This window comes from Struthio camelus, chromosome 3 (assembly GCF_040807025.1).
Source record: "Struthio camelus isolate bStrCam1 chromosome 3, bStrCam1.hap1, whole genome shotgun sequence".
Classification (NCBI taxonomy): domain Eukaryota; kingdom Metazoa; phylum Chordata; class Aves; order Struthioniformes; family Struthionidae; genus Struthio; species Struthio camelus.
Genome location: NC_090944.1, coordinates 9,294,027 through 9,314,527, shown reverse-complemented (window position 1 = coordinate 9,314,527; position 20,501 = coordinate 9,294,027). Strand labels below are relative to the sequence as shown.

Genomic DNA, 20,501 nt, shown 5'->3' with positions numbered 1-20,501 from the left:
TGGTGAAAATAAATGTTAGGTTTTGTACAATGGTCCCCTTCTTGCTGTAAATGACCTCCAGCTTTTCAAAATTCCTTCTTTGGTTAAACCAGTGCGGCATCTATTTGTATAGGCTTCAGTCCGCCTAACTGTGAACACAGGTTTTTCCCCTTCTGTCCAGTCATTTCTTTCCTTTGCCCTAAACTTGAGTTCTGATTCTGTGTCAAATGCAGTCTTTCCAGTGATGGTGATATGCTGACCTTTAATGCCTGAATTGTGCCGCACTGATGGGCTCATGAGTCTGGCATTCTCATCCTGACATCATTTGGAATTCTTTTCATATAATACTTTATCTTGACCAGCCCTGGTTCCAATTAATCAGATAAAAAGGGTCTGATCCTTTGCAGTTCCAAGCAATACAGTAAAATCATACTCTGCCATGAGGATATGTAACTGGTTCTCATCAGAAAACAGCACTGCATGTCTGAGGTTTTCTTGTTTGTTTGTTTGTTTGTTTTTTTTAGTCCTTGAATTGTGCTGGCCTTTGGATACCAGCTCATGTTCTTGAGCGGGCTCCTGGCTTTTTTTTTTTTTTTTAGAGATTCAGAGTCTTGTGGTCAGACTGGCTGTGTGGTAAATCATACAGCTGCAAAACCAGCCGCACTTGCATAACGCCAAGTGACATGGGACTGGGAATGATCCATCTCAGAAGACGAGGCACTGGTCCAGACAGCTGCTGCCAAATAAATACATGTGAAACTGTCTTTTAGTACCTATATAGAGACAGTGGAAAGAGCAGGATCTTCACAGCATGGCTCAAAGCATCTACATTAGTTTGCTACTTTAAACTGCTTCCAAGTAAATTGAGTAGCTAACCTGGGAGGTGTGAAGAGGTCCCTTTGCATCTGTATTTGTAAAGCAATAGGAGATCCTTTGCATGAGTGGACCTGAAATGAGTTAAGTGTTTGTTTTTGTGTGTGCAAGAACAGAATGTGCATGTAGAAGTGACCATGTTTGCTTATGCAAACTCTTTAACCAAAAAACCAGATTTGAAGAAAGATGAAGAGAAACTGCTAAGGCTTTCAGAGTGGACTCTGTTGGAAGCGGAGGAAGGAAATAACTGCCCCAAGAAGGTCTTGCTAGTGATTGATATTTCTGCAGCACCTCTCTATTGAAGGAATGGATGCCTTTTAGACTAGTCAGACAGAAGTCTTTGCTTGAGGTGCTACTTGAGAAATAAATTGGCCCAGGAATGAGTAAAGAATTGCAGAGCCAGAGGACATTTTTGTTTTGCAGAGAGTATGCAACAAGACTGAGAAGTTTTAATTTCTGTCTCCTGAGAACACAGCTTAGGAGAGTTCAGTGCATTTCTGGATGTCTGTCAAACAAGGATGTGTTCGTCATGATAAGCTTCCCTTCTTTGGGAGGAGGTGTATAGTTACTGCTAAAGCAGCACTATAAGATAGATGTTGTGTTGCTTCTTTTTGTACACCACTAGAGAAATACATCCATCTTTGGGAGCTGGTCCCATCAAGTCCAAGTGTTGATCAGTAATTGTGGCTGCATTTGCTCTTTTGGGAGGACAGTGAAAACATGAACCAAGAAGGTGTAAAATACACATGCAAATGACAGTTGCTTCTCCCCATCATTTTGCTCTTCTCACCTGACCCATGACTCACTAGAGGTGCTGGGCATATTTAACTGCCAGTGTGATTCATCACTTAACTCGGAAAGGCTGAGCACCTTTTCCTTTTCTCTGAGCCAGGATCTGAATTTAATTGGCGAATGAAGCCAAAAGAGAACTTGCCTTTGTTCAGAAAGGCAAGTGGCAGGAAGATCCCCCTGGGCTCCACGCCCGATGTGCAGCTCGTTGGACTACAACATCAAGTCTGGTTTCTCTCCGTATATTTAAAAATGCAGAGAAATGTTTTTTTAAAGTTGATTTTGCCACTATGGCGGTTTATCTGATGTTTGCTCTGGTCTTCAATTGCATTGCTAATGGGAAAGTAAAAAGGGGAAAAATTGCTGGAAACGTTCTGCAGTTGAAGCATCCTGTGTACGTGATACTTGTGACAGTATTCAGGTGTACAGCTGGCGTAATAGCATGTTCTTGTCCACATGCGCAAATCAGTTTGCTTGAATTAAACAAAATTGTTTGCGGGAAGAGGGAATATGAACACTTCTTGGAAGGGTGCTGCTCTGCTGGAGTGTTACCGCACTGTTTCTGTCAGTATAGTTTCTAGTAAATTGAAACAGAGCTCTTGAGTTCAGGGTTTCTTATGTGGCTCGAGAATAACTATGTCCATAATAGGTCCGTTACCCAAGACTGGTTCTGCTTTACGTCTGCTAATCTGTCAGTGGCTCCTTAAAAGGCTCACTTTCCACTCGCGTCGTGCACTGAGAACCCAGACTTGCAAAAGTAAGTACTGCTGGCTGTATTTGATTTCATGTGGAGAAACCGCAGCTCCTGGTATCTGATGACACCACGAGCCTGACTCTCTGCTCAGGCTCCTTGCCGATTGCTTTTGCCAAGCGTCCTTTTGTGTCTTCCCTGTTAGTTGTATCTTCAGCTGGGTCGGTATGCTGGCAGCAACGCCTCCTTCCGTCACAAACGTCTGCGTTATGTGCGGGGGCACTTCCTTTAGGTATCCCAAAAGCTGTATTGATCTTTTGGCAAGGTGTAAGCAGACAGATCCGGCTACTTTAGAACATAAATTTGAAATAACCCCTGTTTGAGGCTGGATTATTATGCATCTCATTTAAGACCTCTTGGTGTATCTCAGAAAGATCCAAGCGTGGATGATTTCAGTAGCAGTTGGGTTGATATGTGGAGTTCCTGATGCAGTTTAAAACCCAGCTGGAAGTCACTGCTCTTGAGCATGCTAAATCAGAGCAACCCATGAAAAATGTGCTTTGTGTGGTTATGAGGTTATGTATTTTACAAAAGAGCCTTGTATTTTTTCCTCGGATCCCTGGATTAGGGCTCTCATCAGTAATTCTTCTAAAACAAAATCTTGTTTTCAGTGTAGTACTTTTTTTGAAAAGGGCTGAAAATGCAGTATGCATTTAGTCGTCGTACTGACAAATGAGCGTCCTCTGATGAGGAGGTCTGTTGACCACTCCAAGTTTAGACCATTGCTGGTTTGTAGCAGTATAATGCTTTGTAATGCTTACAAGCATTAGCTATAGGCTTGGCGAGAGGGCTGTATGGTGTTTGCGAGAAATGTTTGGGTGGTTGGAAGTTGTCTGCAGCCCAGAGAATTTAGGAATTCATCACCTAGTGGTCATGCAGGTTGACTGCCTCTAAGCAGCTCCTAATTCTGCTTTTCAAAAGTGAAGAATAACCCCATTTGTAAAAGGTCGCTCTTTGTTGTCAGAGTTAGAAGTCTACTTTGAATTTCTCAATTTGAATTTTTTAGAAGCTGTAGGCTTCTGCAGGTAAATTAGGTCTTGTCTTCCTGCTGCTGTAGCTATATTAATTCTAGGGCACAGACGTGAAATGAAATTACGTACGGTAACAAGTGATCGTCTTCTGCCTGTGCTGTTGCAGCTGTCCGTGTGTGTGTGTTCAGCTGGCTCCATTTGTGAGAAATAGTAGTCTGCCTTGAATCTCAAGGAAAGAGACTTAAGCAAACATGCTTAGCCTTACAGTTAGTATGGGCTAAGAAGATATTCTCATACAGTTCAGGTGGCTTAGTTGACATATGGTAGTTTGTTGCACTAATTTATCTTCGTTGAGCTTTTAGACTACTAATTGTCGCTCTGTAGCAAAGATGACTGGGGGCTTGGGCTCACTAGCTCCAGTGATTCATACTGGAGCAATTTAAGAGGTTGCTGTTCACCTTTATCTACCTTGACCCTCTGCTTGAGGTTACCGTTTCCAAAACAGGCAGCTGAACATACAGTTGTCCACCCTTCTGCTGCCAGAGTGCACTGTGTGGCAAAAGCACTTAATCTGAAACGGGTAGGGATTTAAGAAGATGTGCCACCCCTTCTGCCGCAGGGAGGCCAGCCCGTTAAATCGCTCCGCTACAAATTGCCAGAATGTGATAGTCAGATCTTACCTCTTGACTTGCCATAACGAGTAGGTATTTTGACAGGTAAGCTCTTGCTGCTCTCGCACAGACCACTGTAATTGCCAGTTTAAGCTACTACTTTAACTGCAATTTGGGCAACTGAGATGTCAGTACTTTTGTGCTGCAGCCTCTCCCGTGCAGAGAGGAGCTTTTGGCAGAGAAAAGGGTGAATAGCAGGAGGCAGCAGCATTGCAGATTGCTGTGGCTGTATCCATCCGAGCTTGCCTGTCAGATCCCTCAGGACATCTCATGGGCAGTGATTTCCCTCCGCCTCTGTGCCAGTCAGGAGATAACTGGCTGTTGTTTTAGTGCCAGAGCATTTACAACAGAGGTTCTGCTCACATTTCCTTTTATTTCCAGAGATTTGGAGACTAGTTCCTAATGTTTGGGAGAAGCAGGCAGATTTTCTTTGTTTCCAGCACTGGATGCGATTCTTCTGTGATCCAGAAGCCATGTTTACCATTAAAGCCTGTTTGTTGCTGAGTCTTTCCTCCTAAACGCCTTCAGTATGGATAACGTCTTTCCTGCCTGTAGAACTTGAGGATATTTACCCCCAAGTTGACTGGCCTTTTTTGGGTAACTGTTACTTGTGCATTGCTTATTTTCTACTGCAAGACCCAACTTTTAGCTGCTGAAGTGTGTTATTTGGAAGATAAATAAGTGAAAGTCTTTTCATCAGATTGTATCCTAATGATGTTAAGAGTAGCTGTTCATCTTGTTCCTCCTACAGCTATGGAAAGTGGTTGCCTATCGAGTTATCTGTCCTGTTCGGTATTTCTGTAGCATTTTCTCCTGCGTGTGAAATATTCAGGTTTGCAGTTGAACATAGATTGCTGGGGTAGGTAGATAGGAGAAATCGATACCCACAGACTTCTGTGAAAGCAACAGCACATCTGGTATTACGTGGTTTGAGGTTTTCGAAGGTGGAGGCTGGAACCAAATATATCTTTAGCAAACATTTACGAGGTGGTAGTGTTTATTCATAAGAGAAATGTGAGTTACGCCAAATTTAGCAATATTTGTAAATGCTATCGATCGGTATTTTATCCTGTGCTGGTGGAAAGGATGATGGCCCCAGCGGTCATGACATTGTCAAAGCTAAGTAATGAATTTTAGGGGCTTTTTTTGTACGTTTTCAGCAAATTACTGCTGAACACCTGCCAGAGGGAATACTTTTCTCATTTTTGCTGCTTCACTGCTGCGCCTGTGTAATTTGGCAAGGATAACAAGTTCTCTGGTGACCTGCACTAAAATGTTAATGCTAGGTTGGGATCCGAGCGGTCAGACGGGGATGGCAGCCGGAGATGGAATTTTATTCCTGGCTCAGTCACCTGTATGAATATACTCTCGACCTGGCTATTACGTGGTTCTAGTTCAAATTGTCCTGGTGATCCAAAGTTAATGCCATGAAGAGAAAGTGCAGCATGTATTAGATAAGCTTTCTGGTGTAACTTCCTTGGGCCTCCCCGTCACAAAGGATTACACCTTTCTGTGTATGACAGAAGTATTACCTGAGCTACTGTTTTATTCCATGTTTTCCAGGGATGCAGAAGACCAAATATTGGAAAATGCTTTGTTGCTCCGTGAAGTTGCAACACAGGAAACGTCACCTGTGTCCAGCAGTTGCCTCGCTGTGGGCAGACTCGTGTCGCCCAAGGTGTAACACAAGAGCGGTCCCAGTCTGACGTGTCCGTGCCCTGGAGAGTTAACGTGTGGCCTGCGCTCCCTTTTTTCCTTCTTTCGGCAGAGATTGCTTTCCAGCCCAAATTAAAATGTGCTGGTAAAATAGTGCGATGCCGTTTATAGTTCCCTCAGCTGTGCTGTGCTTGCCTCGTTGATATTGTAAACTGAGAGCTGTTGCCTTTCAACCGCACTAAATTCACTTAAAAGTTATTTTCTAGTAACATGATGGTGCAGTACGAAAGTTAAAAACAGCAGGTTTGATTTTCTTATTTTTAGGGAAAAATATCGAGAAGTGGTTTTCCCGAGACTGTTTTGAGAACTACAGAGAGCAAAGGCTGTTTGCTTTTGAAATACGTCTTTCTGGAGCATGTTGCAGCTAATGCGTCCTGGGATGCTGTGCCTCCTCGCGGCCCGTTAGTTTGCAAAGCCAAGCTAACAGGCATTGGCAGAGTTAGGGCAGTCTGTGCAGCCTTAACTTGGTTGCCCTCTGTCTTTGCTTTTGGCTGTAGGATTGCCTACTTTTTTTCTTTTCTGCAATTTGCCTGGTTCACCTCCAAAGATGGATTATGTGCAGCTCTGGGTTGTTTCAAGTTGGGTTTCTAAAATTAGTGGGAACAGCCTGAGCGCCTTGTGTATAAGTAGGATTCTCTTTGCCTCTAAAAGTTACGAGGTGAGATGTGGGTTCAGACAGCTCAATCTTTGTGCTTGCATGTGAGCTGCGTGCCCGATCTCCCCTTACAGCCGGTGGAGATCTCATCGGCGGAGCCCAGCGAGTGATTCAGCTCATACTGAGGCAGACGCCCACGTTCGATTGAATCACGCTGGGTTCTAGTGGCCCAGGCGCCGTCGACTGCCGTGGGAGATGAGCGCCCGGCACAATTTGGGTGCGTACTGCCCTGAGCTGGGTCCCGCACCGAGAGTCTCCGTACCAGTCCAGGCTTTGGCAGGAAATGTTTTCTGCTTGGTCAATGATGTCTGGCTCCTTGAGCTAGTGCCGGTTGTTCGTGCATCTGCAGTTTTTTCAGATCCTCCCGTTTCTTCCAGTGTTGGTTTCTGGTCCCGTTCTCCTTTCCAGGTGTTTGCTTTTCCCCGCCTCTTCCCTAACATCAGTGGGTCAACAACGTCACCTTTTTATTGTGCTCTTTTCCTCGTTTTCTCTTCTGCCTCTTGCTGCTGTATTTGCCCTGGGCACGTTCCCTCGAGTTTTCCGGCTGCCAAGAAGGGAATAATAGCCCAGGAGGCAAACGCGCTCTGTTCAAAATCCAGGTGTGCCCTTGACAGGGGGAACAGCCGTGATGGGAAATGTTTGGCTTCACCCCTTAGTGGTGGAGCCAAGGAAACTTGCTCTGTAGGACTGGCCCATCCTCTCTGGAGTTGGGAGGGATTTCATGCCCAGGGAGGATGAAGTTTTTAACTGCTGAAGCAGCTAAAAGCTGAGCATGCGCAATCATTTTTCCAAAGCTGTCAGCTCAGTCCTTCATTTAAAGTGTCAGTGGCTGGTGGCACCACATGCTGCCTTAGAGCTACCCTGGATGGAGCCAGCGAAATGGCACCAACAGGTCTCATGGTCTGTTGTACCAAGCCTCTTCGTGACCGTGCAGCTTTAGAGGCATGGAGAGAGCAAATGAGCATATTTGTATGTTTTGTAGCACTTTTTGTGAGAGAGATCGTATTGCTGCTTTATAGGTGAGAGTTATTTTGGCGAGAGAACAGGATTAGCTAAACCATAGCTTTTCACCGGCAGTTTTGGCTGATGACTGTTTTATTGGCTCCGTTTATAATTTTATTGATACAATTTCTTTGTTTCCTCAAAGCAGCAATCAAGCTGTTTTCCCTCCTCAAGCTAAATGTTCTTCTAAAAGTGTCAGATGGGAACGAGAGGAGTTCTGTTTAGCAGGGAGATGCAGAAACGCCAAAGAGAGTTTTTTTTTTTTTTTACTGGACACTTGTCTTTATGCGACAGCAGTTTTGAGCGCATTTAGTCTTCCGAACTACGTGCAGGACCGCAATGGCATAAGTGGTTATTTTCCTCAGTAACCACCTGGGAGCGTTTGTTACTAAGAATATGCAACTTTCCCTAGGCCACAGTGAGTCAATATCTGAACTGAAATTTGAACAATTTTTTTAATATGTATAAACCTCACCTAGTGCAGCGTGTCTCATCAGCCGCAGCAAGAAAAGCTTTGACTTCAAATTAGATTTAATAAAGGATACCTTGTGTCAGTTTCATTCTTTTAGATTTAAGCATTTTTCTCCTAAATCCCTCGTTATCCCGTGTCTGTAACTGTATATTGACTACTCCATGACAAACTATATAATTAAGACTTGATCATAGGTGATATTGATTTGGTAACAGGCATTTGAATTGTTCTTTCAAGTTTCTCTGAATGAAATTGTGCAGCAAAGAAGTGAGAAACCAAGGGCAAATCTTGGGCATCTCCTCATGCAAGTTTTATAAGCCACTACGTACAGGGAAATAAAGACGGTTACAGGTTGCTTCAGTGCCATTGTTCTGGCATCATTTACTGTTCATGGGATGTGGTGCCTATTTCTGTACATGTAGAGGAACAGAGAAACAGATATAAAAACCTGTCCTATGGGAATAGCTGTTATTAATTACTCAATAGAGGTGGAATTTAACTAGAAGTCAAATAAAATTGTACTGGAATCCACAGAAGGGACACTTAAAATAGGACTAAAAGCCACTTTTTTTTGATTATATGTTCCTTGGTGAGACGATCCCAGAAAGCAAAAATTTACCAAAATGAAATATTAACTAAACACAACCTGCAACTGTACATTTTGCCTTTTTCACTTCGATGAAATACTATATGGATTAAGGCCATCGTGCCGCATAGAATTCGTGCTTAAAGGTAAGAGTGGGACGCTGTGTTCGGGGTTTATCCTGCATTACTGGAGAGAATTTCACAAATTGTTATGGAGAAATGCTTTTTTTTTTTTTTTTCTTTCTTTCTAAAACTTAATAGCTTGAAGCATCTCTGATTTTTCCCTCAGTGTGCTGAGCATATTTTTCCAGGCTTTTCTTGTGCATCGTAAATTGACAAGTGGTTTTGAAAATAATACTGCTTGGAGCGAAGCGAGGACCACAGACCTGCTTGGTTTTGGTAGTATGAAAGGATATGGAATTGCTTGTGAACTATTTTCCTTTTTTTTTAAATAGGAGAGGAGCTGTTGTTTAACACAGGAAATCTTACCCTGCTTTGTAGTGAGTCCGGATCTTCACAGTGCCGCCAAGCTTCTGATTATCTGCATCACCTCTTCTGTAGCTCCTTTTTGCAGTTTTATTGAGCCTTTCGGGGATACGTTAACAGCTTCTTTTCTCTTTGGTTGTCTTTTGCAAATGCTATTAGATATAATTAAATGAGATGAAAAGTCTGTAGAAGCATCCTTGGAGCAAGGATGTGAATTTTAGAATGACTGCTTGAGTGCATAGGTCAAAAACCTATAGTTTGATCTATGTATATAGCCTATGAAACTGTTTATCTTGGTTGCTGAAAACACAAGCTAAAATGATCAGTCTGGTCTGCCAGACTAGGTGCATCTTTCATGTGTACTGTGGATTTTTTTTTTTCATACTGGCATTCATATATTAGTCTAAAATCTAAAGCATCTGACTCATACTCATGGAAACTATGTACGCTCCTCATCTAATGGGTGGAATATGGGCTTAGGGGGTGGACATTTTGCAAGCATGTTAGGTATTTTCTTATTTCAGACATCTTGGGGAGGAAAAAAAAGTTGTGCTTTACTATCTGTTTGTGTCCAAAATTGTATTATGTCGAATCTCATAATTATCTTTTTTAGGATAACAGTTTTTGTTTTCTTTGACTGTTAAGATTCTTAACAGCCAACCATGCCCATTACGTAGAAGGGAGAGAGAGATTCTTGCTTTCATAGAATTTTTCCTCTTATGGCAGATGAACTCCTTTCCTCTGGCTACTTGAAGTGGCCTAGTATTTGGGCAAAAGCACTAGGTTGTAGTTGTTGTCTTTGAAACATTTGACAAATATGTGAAACTACCTGGATTTCCAAAGGTGAGGTCCCTTGCTAAGAACTCTTAAAGACTGTGAGATGAGAATGAAGGCCTTGCATGGGTAAATAATTGGTAAAAAGATAGGAGATGGGGGGAAAGAATGAATGGTCAGTTTTCACCACAGAGGAAAGTCATCAGTGCTATCCTTGAGGAATCTGTGCTGGAATCTGTTTGAGGTATTCTTACATAACCTTAAATAAAAAGGCTGTCAACTTGCTATGGTACTGCATTATTTGGAGCAGTGACAATGAGCTGCCTGTGGAGAGCTGTAGAAGGCCTTCACCATGCTGAGTGTGAGTGGGTGATGAAGGGGCAGGTGGAAATCAGTGTAGATAAATATAAAGCAACGTGTATAAGAAAGAGAATAGCTCTCCTTATTGTGCTTAAAGAGCAACGGGCTCCAAGTTGGCTCATGCCACTCAAGACCAAGATTTTGAGATTGTAGTAGGTAACTATGAGAAACACGGGCTTGATGCTTGATATTGGTTAAAAGACCAGCACGGCATGAAGAATTATAATGAAAGGAAGAGAGAGCAAAGTGGTGAATGTTGTTATGCCACTGCTTAATTTTGTGGTGCCTCCACAGACTGAGCTGTGTTTGGGTCTCCTTTAAAAAAAAAAAAAGGTAAACCTGGGTGAAAATACGGAGAAGCGCAATAAACATAGCCTGATCTATGGAAGAGCATCCATACAAGGATCAGTTAAGTAACTAAGACTCTTCAGAGTGGGTAAGAAATATTTGTTTGTTATATAAGAGAGATCTATAAAATCCTCAGTGGTATGGAGAAGATGATAAAGGATGATGTCCTTTAGCACAAGAACCTGGGGCTTCGGATGAGATATGAGTTAAGGACAAAGGGATCACTTATTTGCTCAGTACTTTATTGGGCTGTGGGGGGAGGTGACTGAACACGTTCATAGAAAAAAATCTATTGAGGACTGCAAAGCACTAAGCATATCTATTACTACTAAAGACACCACCTCTGGCTCAGGAAGTCCCTGAAGATGAAACTGTTGGAGTAGTGTTTTTTTCAAGAGCAGGCCTGCCCTGCTCTTGATGCTCTGATCTCAGCATCTGCAACCAGCTGTTGCTGGAGAGGGGATGTTGAGCTGGATGGACCTTTGGACTTGACAGAGGCACCGTTCTTGTGTTCCTGGACCTTGTAGGTCCGTTATTTCATCTCCAGACAAGGTCAGTTTGTTAGTTGCTGTCTGAATGCAGTTCAGAGACTCATGTCTCCGTAAAGTTTGGCGTGAGGAAGCTTGTAGTTTGTGTTGGCACTTTTGTTCTGCAAGAAGTGTGAAGACCTCAATCTCCCAGACTATCATTTGGCTCTGCTTACTGGGACAGGGTAGTGAGGAGCAAAGAGCAGCATAAGGGAGGAAAAGTTAAGCACTCTCCTACCCATCCAAGCCTTGTTCAGCCTCCAACCCTTTAGTTTTAAGAGAGGCAGATAAAAAAGAGGTGGTAACTTGGCTCCTGTTAGAGCCATCCAATGTAATTTTTTTTTCTTGAAATATTTCACTCTAGCATATGCCTATTCATAGTGGTGTTTTCTGTTACAGCTTGCTAACAGTTTGTCTCTGAGAAAACATTAGCTGTGTTGCTCTTGCCTTGAACTGGATGGATGGGAGCATATAAAATAAGCCTGTACTGTTCGAAGGTCCTGTCAGGGTTTTCTGTTCTGTGGCCTTTCCTTACCTCCTGAGCTAAGAAAAGCTTTTCAGGGCCCACTCCTATATCCTCTGGGAATAGGCAGTGATTATGGTTTTTGACAGGATTATGCGTGTTGTAGCCCCAATTTGGAAGAGTGCAGCAGCTCCCAAGGAGGTTGTACATGGCTCTGTCTTGTTGGTCCGGCAAAGCTCCAGCCTCCTAACCCAGGAGTCCTTTATGTGCTCATGATGTTGCTCTATGAAAGCTGTGAGTGATGTTACAAAAAATAAATGCAATGCCCCCCCCCTTCCTTTTATAGCCAACATCATTACCTCCTTGTCGTTACAGCTAGAGTTTAATTAGTCCATGGAAATAGCCCTCTTTTGATTAGGCCTGAAGTGTTTTAACATAGCTGTGCCGCTTGTGCTCGTGCTGGGCTTTTTCTTCAGAGGATTTTCAAGATGTCACAGCCATTCATTGCGGCTGCAACTTGGTAAACAGAGTAAGAAGGCAGAGAAGACTAAGTTCTAGTTTTTTGCTTAAGAATGGATACTATTTTAAACACAGATCCTATCTTGGATTTCCAACACCAAGTTACACAACAGGAGGGAGTCTAATTATGTATGACTTAAACTGTTAGTGGCATTTCAGGGAAAAAAAAAGAAAACAGATTTGTTCTCGCTAATCTGTTAGTGGGTGGTATAAATACTGTTACTTTATCCAAATTCGAAAGTTATATTTTAGTCAATAAATTACTGTATTTTAAGGTACCATAGTTTTTTCAATATTTGAAAACTAAACTTTGGGAACCTGGTGCTGTTAGGAAACCAAAGCATTCTGTCCCGCTCCTGGCAGCCGTGATAAAGAAAGCACTGAAATGTTGTAATCAAAAGGGAGCAGTCTAAAGCCAAATAACTGATATTTGAGCTTTTGGAAATATCTGCTCAGGGCAATAATCAGAAATGCAACCTTTGAAACATGTCTGATGAGTAAGATGCCACCTGTTTTTTTTTTTTTTTTTTTTCCCACTAGCAGGAAATTGTAGATGCTGAATTAATTATTGCTAGCTGTGGTTCAAACATTGGCATCGTAATAAAGCAGGACTATTGGAGATCGAGAAATAGGAGTTAGTTTATTTAATAGATGAGGATGTATTATGCAAAATACTTGTTGTATATCATCTAAGCAATTTCCGGAAAGTGATGGTGTCACTTTTTGTCTTAACTCCATGTGCATGGACATCAGTGTCTGTCTTGAACCTCTGGAATTTAGGGTTCCTTCTGGAACAAAGTTGCTTTTAGTCAGGGGCATCAGAAGTGGTTTTTCAAGATGTTGTCAGAGACACCTCTTTGAGATGATGAACAGCAATGGTTGCACATATGCAAGAAGTTAAGAAACTTGCTTATGCCGTAAACCCAAGAGCCTTCTGCCAAGGACTCCTTTGGTCCCTGATTAAAATTTTTCATTTTCCCACCCTCGACATTTTCCCAGCCCTCAGACGTTTCCCTTTCCCCACTAGGCTATAAGCACCTTTTCTAAGGGAGGTTTTCAACTGTTTTTTCTTGGGGATAGGCTGGGGGAAGATGATCAACGATGTTGGCCTTTTTCCCTTTCCATTTCCAGCTGAGCTATGGCCACTGATTGCAATGTGTTTTCTGAAATGCTCTTCCTACAAATTGAATTTACAATTTCTGGATGATTTTTGTATTGTTATGATTGGACTTTCTCTAGTATGGACAACACTATTTTGTAGAAACTAATGGAGTAATCCCATTAGCAACAACGCTGATCAAGTAATCCAAGCAGCATCATAATTCGCTCTGTCTTCTTACCTGCAGGCAGCTTACTGGGGACAGTGGGATTGGATGAGTTGTTCTAGATCCCTCCCTTCTTTCCGTACAGAAGGAAACAAACTTCTTGCTCTTGGTGATCGGTTCCCCTTGATGTTGCCTTTGAGCTGTTTCTTCTGCTTCTTGTGCCTCTTTCTGCCGTTTTCTCTTATGTATTCTTCTATTTTGAAACTCTTGTAAAGCAGATAAATGATTTAAGGCATCCGATGAACATGTGGTATTCCCGCTGTGTTAACCTGCTTGCTTGTTCTTATAGCTTGTCTTTTCTGAGCTTGCTGGGGCAAGGCAAGTCTTTCTGTGTTGTCTGGCATCCTGCCACTCTGATCCTGACCAGGGAGTTTGGATGCTCCTGGATTATGAATTGTAAATAATTGGTTCTTTGATGTTCAGGTCTCTTAGCTGATGACTTTTTTTTGTCTCTAGCCTAAAGTTTAATCGAGAGTGAGTGGAGGCATTGTTAAATGGGTTGTTTTATGCCAGGACTGTGCCATCTGTTTTTTCTCTAAATGAGAAAGTACGCTGAGACCTTGTATCAAAGTGCTGTGCTTGGTGGAGAGGTAGGTACTTTTTTGATCTAAAAAAACATCTTACTTAAGAGGCAGATTTTGACTTGTGGGTCCTTTCTGCTTAATGTATCAGCTTTCTCTGAATAGTCAGTCAGATATTCTCACATGATTAAAATTATTAATCTCCCCATTACTCCTTCCTTACAGCCGTAGTAAACGCTGTAAAACAAATGGGGTTCTATAATCATGCTGAAAAAAACTGACTTTATCCTTGGTACTCTGTGCAAATCTTAAAGGTTTCTGTATCTCATTTCCTTCCTTCATGGGGTTTAGCATCTGCCTAGTTCGATCTGCCTGGCTAGCGTGCCACTTTGCCATTTTTCTGTTATGTAGCTAGATACCTATTGTTTTCAAAGACCCAATAAAAGCAAATCCATCATCTCTGTTATTGTGCTAAGTTACTGTATCCAGTCAGTGTGTTTACAGGTTTTTTTGGAAAACTTAAGGGTATAATATGCTTAAACTTCTCTAAGAGATTTGACTTGGGTACAGTGAGATATTTTGACTTTACGAAAGAGGCTAGAATAACTAGAACACCATGTCACCCATTACATTGGTTGTCAAAACAGGTGCAACAGAAAATTATTTTAATTGTCCTGAATGGTTTCTGATAGGGTTCTGTTGTTTTTGCCTCTGGGCCCTATGTTTAATACTTGTGTTAAAATAGTAATTTCTAAGAATTGGCAGATGCTGTCAATACTGGAGATGGGCAAAAAAGGAATAAATCTTTATCCCATGGTAAGTTGTATACAAGCAAGCTGTGTAGTTTATTATGGTAAAACGTAAAGCTGTTTTTCTAGGAATGGTGCAGGATTCTATTCTGAGAAGCAGCAAAATATCTATAAAAGATTTAGGAGTTCAGTCACATTTATCATGAGCTTTCTGTATGATTCAGCAGCCAAATTATCCTTGACTGTATAAATAGTGGAAAATTGGATAGGAATAGGCAAATCATATTCCATCTGAATTTAGCATTGGTGTTTCTGCAAAGCTCTGTGGCTGTTCTTGGTATTAAAGGCAACAAGAGGAACACTTAAAAACTGGAGACAGCGCTGAGAAAAGGCATGAAAATATCAGGATTAGAAGATAACGCGCTTACTGAACAACATACAGAACTCCTTGAACCTAGTCTGACACTTGCTAGAAGAGCAACATGGCAGAGCACAAGTAACTTAAGAGATTTCTGGAGTGCGTTGCAATGATATTTTGAAATAGCCACTGGATGAGCCAACTGGGAGAGGTGCTTTGCTAGATCTGCTACTCACAAAGAGGTGTCAGGACGATATTCTGAGGGACGTGGTCTTAGCTGCAGTGATTGTGAGATGGCAAGGGGATGTGAGGAAGGCAGGTAGCAGAAGAATGACCTCAGAATTCAGGAGAGCAGACTTCAGCTTTTCCAGGGAACTGATAGATGGGATCCCATGAGAGACTGCCCTGAAGGGTAGAGGAGCCCAGGTGAGCTAAACGATCTTCAAGGGCAACCTCCTCAAACCACAAGGACAGTGCAACCTGATGGGCAGGAAATTGAGTAGGCATGACAGAAAGCCAGCTTGGCTCAATAGGGAAATCCTGACAGAGCTCCAACATGAAAAAGGAAGTGTGCAGAAGGTCAAAGTAGGTATGGGCTAGCCAGGAGGAATACAGAAGCATAGCCCAAGCAGGCAGAGGTCGTGTTAGGAAAGCTTAGCTAAAATTGAACCTGGCAAGAGATTGAATGGCAAGGAGAAGGACTACCATAAGTATGTCAGCACCAAAGAAAGACCAAAGACGGTGTGGGTCTGCTGCTGAATGAGGCGGGCAACTCAGTGGTGAAGGATACAGCAAAAGACTGAGGTATGCAGTGCTTCTTTGTCTCAGTCTTTATTTGCGAGGTCTGCTCTTGCTAGGTGGCAGAGTTTGGGGGGCACAGGTTTTACCCATGATAAAGGATTGAATTAGGAACCACTTCAGCAAACTGGGCACGTGTACATCTATGGAACTGGATGAGCTGCCTCTAAGGATGAGGCAGCAGGCTGAGGTCACTGTGAGGCTGCTCTGTGTCAACTTTGAAAGGCCGTGACAATTGAAGATAGGCATGATGTTTACATTTTTCCAGTCACTGTGGACCTCTCAAGAGTGTGAGAAGGAGAACTGAGGGAACCACAGGCCCGTTGTGCTCCCCCCGAGAACGTTACGGAGCATGTCGTAGAAGCTGTTTCCATGCACAGGGAGGACAGGAAGGTGGCTGGGAAGCTTCAGCACCAGTTTATCGGGATTAAATTGTGCCTGACTAACCTGATTGCCTTCTATGATTAGAGAGATGACTCATTCTGTGAGCTGAGGGGAGAGCAGTGGACATTTACCTTGACTTTAGCAAGATTTTCTACGAGGTCTCTCATAGCATCTTTGTAACTAAATTAGGGATGTATGGACTGGATGAGCAGATTACAAGACGGGAGAAAAACCATCTGGCCTGTCAAGTGTAAGAGGAAGCAGCCGATGGTGGCTGGCTGAGTGGTGTTTCTTACGGGTCAGTAGTGCCGATGCAGCTTAGCATCTGTTCCTAGCGGACAGCAGGTTGAACCTGAGACAGCACCGTGCCTTTGCAGCAAGGAAGGCCTACACCATCCTGGGCTCTGTTAGCAAGAGCATAGCCAGGAGACTAGCAGAAGCGGTTCTTCCCCTATTTTTGGTGCTCAGGAGGCTGCATCTGGAGTACTGTGTCCAGTTTTAGTATCTTCAGTTTGAGAGATGTCAACAAACCGCACGCGAGTCCAGTGGAAGGCTGTTGAGATGATTAGGGGACTGGAGCACCTAAAATTCAGGTGGGCTGAAAGAACAGATTTTGTTTGGTCTGGAGAAGAGAAGGTTAAGGAAGGAGATCCGTTGCCGTCTTCAACTACCTCTGTTAGGAGATTATAGAGAAAATGGAGCCAGGCTCTTCTGAGAGGTGCACAGTGAAAGGAGGAGAAGCAGCAGACAAGTTGCAGCAAAGGAAATTCTCATTAGATGCAAGGAAAATGTTCTTCACAGTGAGGGTAGTCAAACCCTGGGACGGCAACCCGGAGTGGCTGTTGATTCTCCATCCCAGGAGATATTCAAAAGGTTTAACATTCAATTAACTTTTAATTTAGTTCTCTGAGCAGGGAAGGAGGGGAATTCTTTCTGGAGAAAAAAAAAAAGTAGTGGTGGGTCATGGTTTTGATATTAACTGGAGTAGAAATATGGGAAACCACCTTGTTTCCAGTAGACAGTTATGATGAAACCTGGGGACTGAAAGCAGACAATAGGCAAAGTCAGTCTTGAAATAGCCAATGTGCTGTAAATTGTTACATTAATCACTGTCTAAAAAACCAGATATACGACTGGAGATGTGTAACACTAGATCAGATTTTGAAGATCAAAAAACGAAAGAAAACCCCAAGAAGCTTTCTCTGCTAAAGGAAAAAAAAAAAAAGAGCCTTAGTGTTAAAAATGTCAGTGTGCCATTTCATTTTCTCTGTTGGCTGGAGAATATCTATCTGAGATCCTGACTGTGCTTTAAAAGAAGAAATCCTGCCAACTTGATAAAGAATCAGTGTGTGTCTTGATGTAAATCCAGTATTTAGTAGATAAGCTTTCAAATAGTACTTCTTGCCTTTTTCAGGTCTCTGACCTTTCCTTTATAGCTCAGCTTTGGCCCTTTCTATAAAGTCCTGGTGAGTGAAGAGGATGCTGACTGTGCATAGGGAAATGATGCAATTAATGTTAAACACTGTAAGATTTTAAAAAATTAAAAAAAAAACTTAGTTGTGTAATGCAACTTTGCACTGCATAATAATAATCAGTACAGCTTCTAAGTGTGCTGTTCGATAACTCCTTCCATACAGTAACAGCTTACATATTTTAGGTAAACTTTTAATTGATATCCAGTTCTGGTGCTTTGTGTTTGGCTTCTGTTGATTTATAATCTTAGGATTTGTACCTTTGCTTAGTTTTTAGTATTAGGTGACAAACGAAATAAAGTTGCCTCTTTTGCGAATGCTGAAAAACCAACGCTGTACCTAAAGTTGGAAAGTCAAGAAAAGGGAGAAGAATAGCCCAATTTATTTATTTTTTTTATTTGGGAATTGATTGAGGTGAGTTGCCAGAATCATTTTCAGTGGAAGGATGGTTGTCGCACACTTTCTTTCCCTTTTCCAATTATTTCAAAGGAATCTGTAGCTTTTAGTAAGTATGGACTGCTCAATCAAAGCTTTTGGTTTATCTTAATAAAATAGAGTATAAATCTGCAATCTGTTTGCAAAATAGAGTACAAATCTGCAATCTGTTTGCTTAGCACAATTCCTCTGTACAACCTCTGAGGCGTTAAACATGAAGCCCGCGTTGCGACCAGCACCAGCCTTTCCTTTCAAGACATCTCCTTATTAATGCCTTTGGAGCAAACCTGCTGGGCTGAGCTGTTTGGCTTGGGAATCGGGTTGAAAGTGACTGTCCCTTAAAGACGACAACGATTTGAAGATGCCTTTGTGCTCCATGTCCTTTGGTAGGGACTGAAAGAAGCTTGTGACTTTTCTTGGAAATGCCAACTTTGTGGCTTGATCTGTTTGGGGCTCTCCTTTTGTTTTGTTTTTCTAATTGTGCTTCAGCCACGCTTCTCTTTACAGCATCGAGTTAGGCAAGACGATTTTACCAGCCGTTACACCAACCTGAAATCCTGTTGGTCCCCTTAGTAGATGTTACAGTTTAGGATATGTTGGTGTTCATTATATTCAGCATTTTATAACTTGGCCGTAAATTTGCTTCAAGGGGGAAAAATAATTATTTTGGTCTCCCCTCTGTATTTCTATGCTGATTGCAGGTGGTTATTCCTTAATATGAGCATGTCCCCTCTGGCCTGATGGGTGACTTATCTGGTGGCTTTTTTTTCCCCTTTGCTAAGATTTCCCTCTTTAATTTTTGCAGAACACGATGTCTTTAAAAGCTAGCCTTTTCTGGTCTGATGTTAATGAATCACATATTGGCAATGTTTTCCCTGACACGATAAACAATTGTTCTGTTCGTCTGTCAGGTTAGTGAGCCACAAACTCTGAAATGTTTTATTTATGCCTTTTTTTTTTTCCCCTCCCCTCTCCAATATACATGTTTTGACAGCCATTATAGCCTTCCCCAAAAATGTTTTAGGCTTTAGATATTTTAGGCTGTAACAGTTTGAAGGGAATTAATATTTTTGTTTGCGAGTTTGAATCTACCTGTTCTTGTTTTGTTTTTGTTTTGTTTTTGTTTTTGTCAATTGGTACCTCTCATGCTAAAAAAAGTAGACTCTGGAGCTTAATTCTAATCTGGAAGTTTCCAGTTATGCTGGGCCGGAAGTCAGATGAGGAATCTTTATAGAATATTTAATAAAGTGCTGAAATTAGTCATCCTTATGCTTTTGGCATGCACTATTCTTTCAGGTATCAGCATAGCTCATATCTCTTACTCAAGGTGTCTTATTTTCAACCACGTTTAATACCAGGATCTTCATCATCAGGGGTCATTAGAGAGACCAACGTTCTTCTCGGAGAGGAGCTGTTAATCCTGCTCACATCCTGGTTTGGGAATTATCCACATTATCTCTGCAGTTTCAGATGGTTTCAAAAGAAGTTTCCTTCTTCCTCCTGTAAATCTGTCCTATGCTGCAGTCCTCTGTTACACAACTACCTTACTCTCCAGGAGAGGTGGCTATTTTGGGAGGGCTGAGTGAAGCAATTCCTATATGGAAATGAATATTATTCCCACTGATGGTGTTGGAGATTATGTTGATTTATGGCTTTCTTTTGTGATCTTTGGTTCAAGGCTACTTCGAATTGCTTTTTGTTTTGTTTTCCTCTCTCATTGATCAGTAACTTACTGTTTGTCACTAAAAGAGGGTTTTTATACTAGCTGGAACAATTCATCTCTGTTAGACATCCAGGGATAAATGGGGTGGAGGGAGAAAAAGGTTAACAATGAGCTTTTTCAGTGTTAGACCTCAATGAAGTTGAGAGCGTTTGAGTCGGTTGCAAAGGGTGATGCATTGTGGAGTTTTTCATTCTCTCTCTCTCTCTCTCTCTCGTGTTTCTTCTTACCAGAACACGTCAGGTAGCGCTGAATCTTGGCCCAGTCCCTGCAGCTTATCTCTACGCCTTGGGACTCGAAGGAAAAGGTCTTGATTATACAAAACTCCCTAGTCTGAGATTTTATACTATTGCAGCGACTGAGCGGGTGGAAGTGGTTGGAGTGTCTTTCAGCTTGACCCCAAGGCCAAACGCAGTTCTCAACGTTTGCTCTGGTTTTCCCTCTTGCCCAGGCTTTGTTTCCAGATGACTAGTACTACAGGCTCAGTCTGTTCTGGGAGCCTCTTCCTGGCAAGTACTGTTTGAAAATAAATAAATAAAAACAAAACAGAAAAACCCTGCAAGGCAGTTGTATTCCAGTTCTCTTCCATACAAAGCAAGCCCCAGACTTCTGTTAGTGTGCCTGTATGTGTGGTGTTTCATCCTTGCGTTGTAATAGTGTTGAAGGCACTCTGACTGAGTCTAGGATCTTGGGCGTTTTTACCTGGATTTTGATTGTGGTAATGATTGTGAGAAACTTTTACTGAACGCTTCTGGAACCTCTTCGGAGGTCACTTGTGATAACATCACAGTTTTAACA

At 42.1% G+C, this 20,501-nt stretch overlaps 1 protein-coding gene across 1 annotated transcript in view; it reads left to right on the top strand.

Annotated features, from left to right (window-relative positions):
- The window catches only part of ELP3 (elongator acetyltransferase complex subunit 3), a 96,630-nt gene that overhangs the window by 14,261 nt on the left and 61,868 nt on the right, over nt 1-20,501 (top strand). The gene's annotated exons all lie outside the window — the stretch shown is intronic.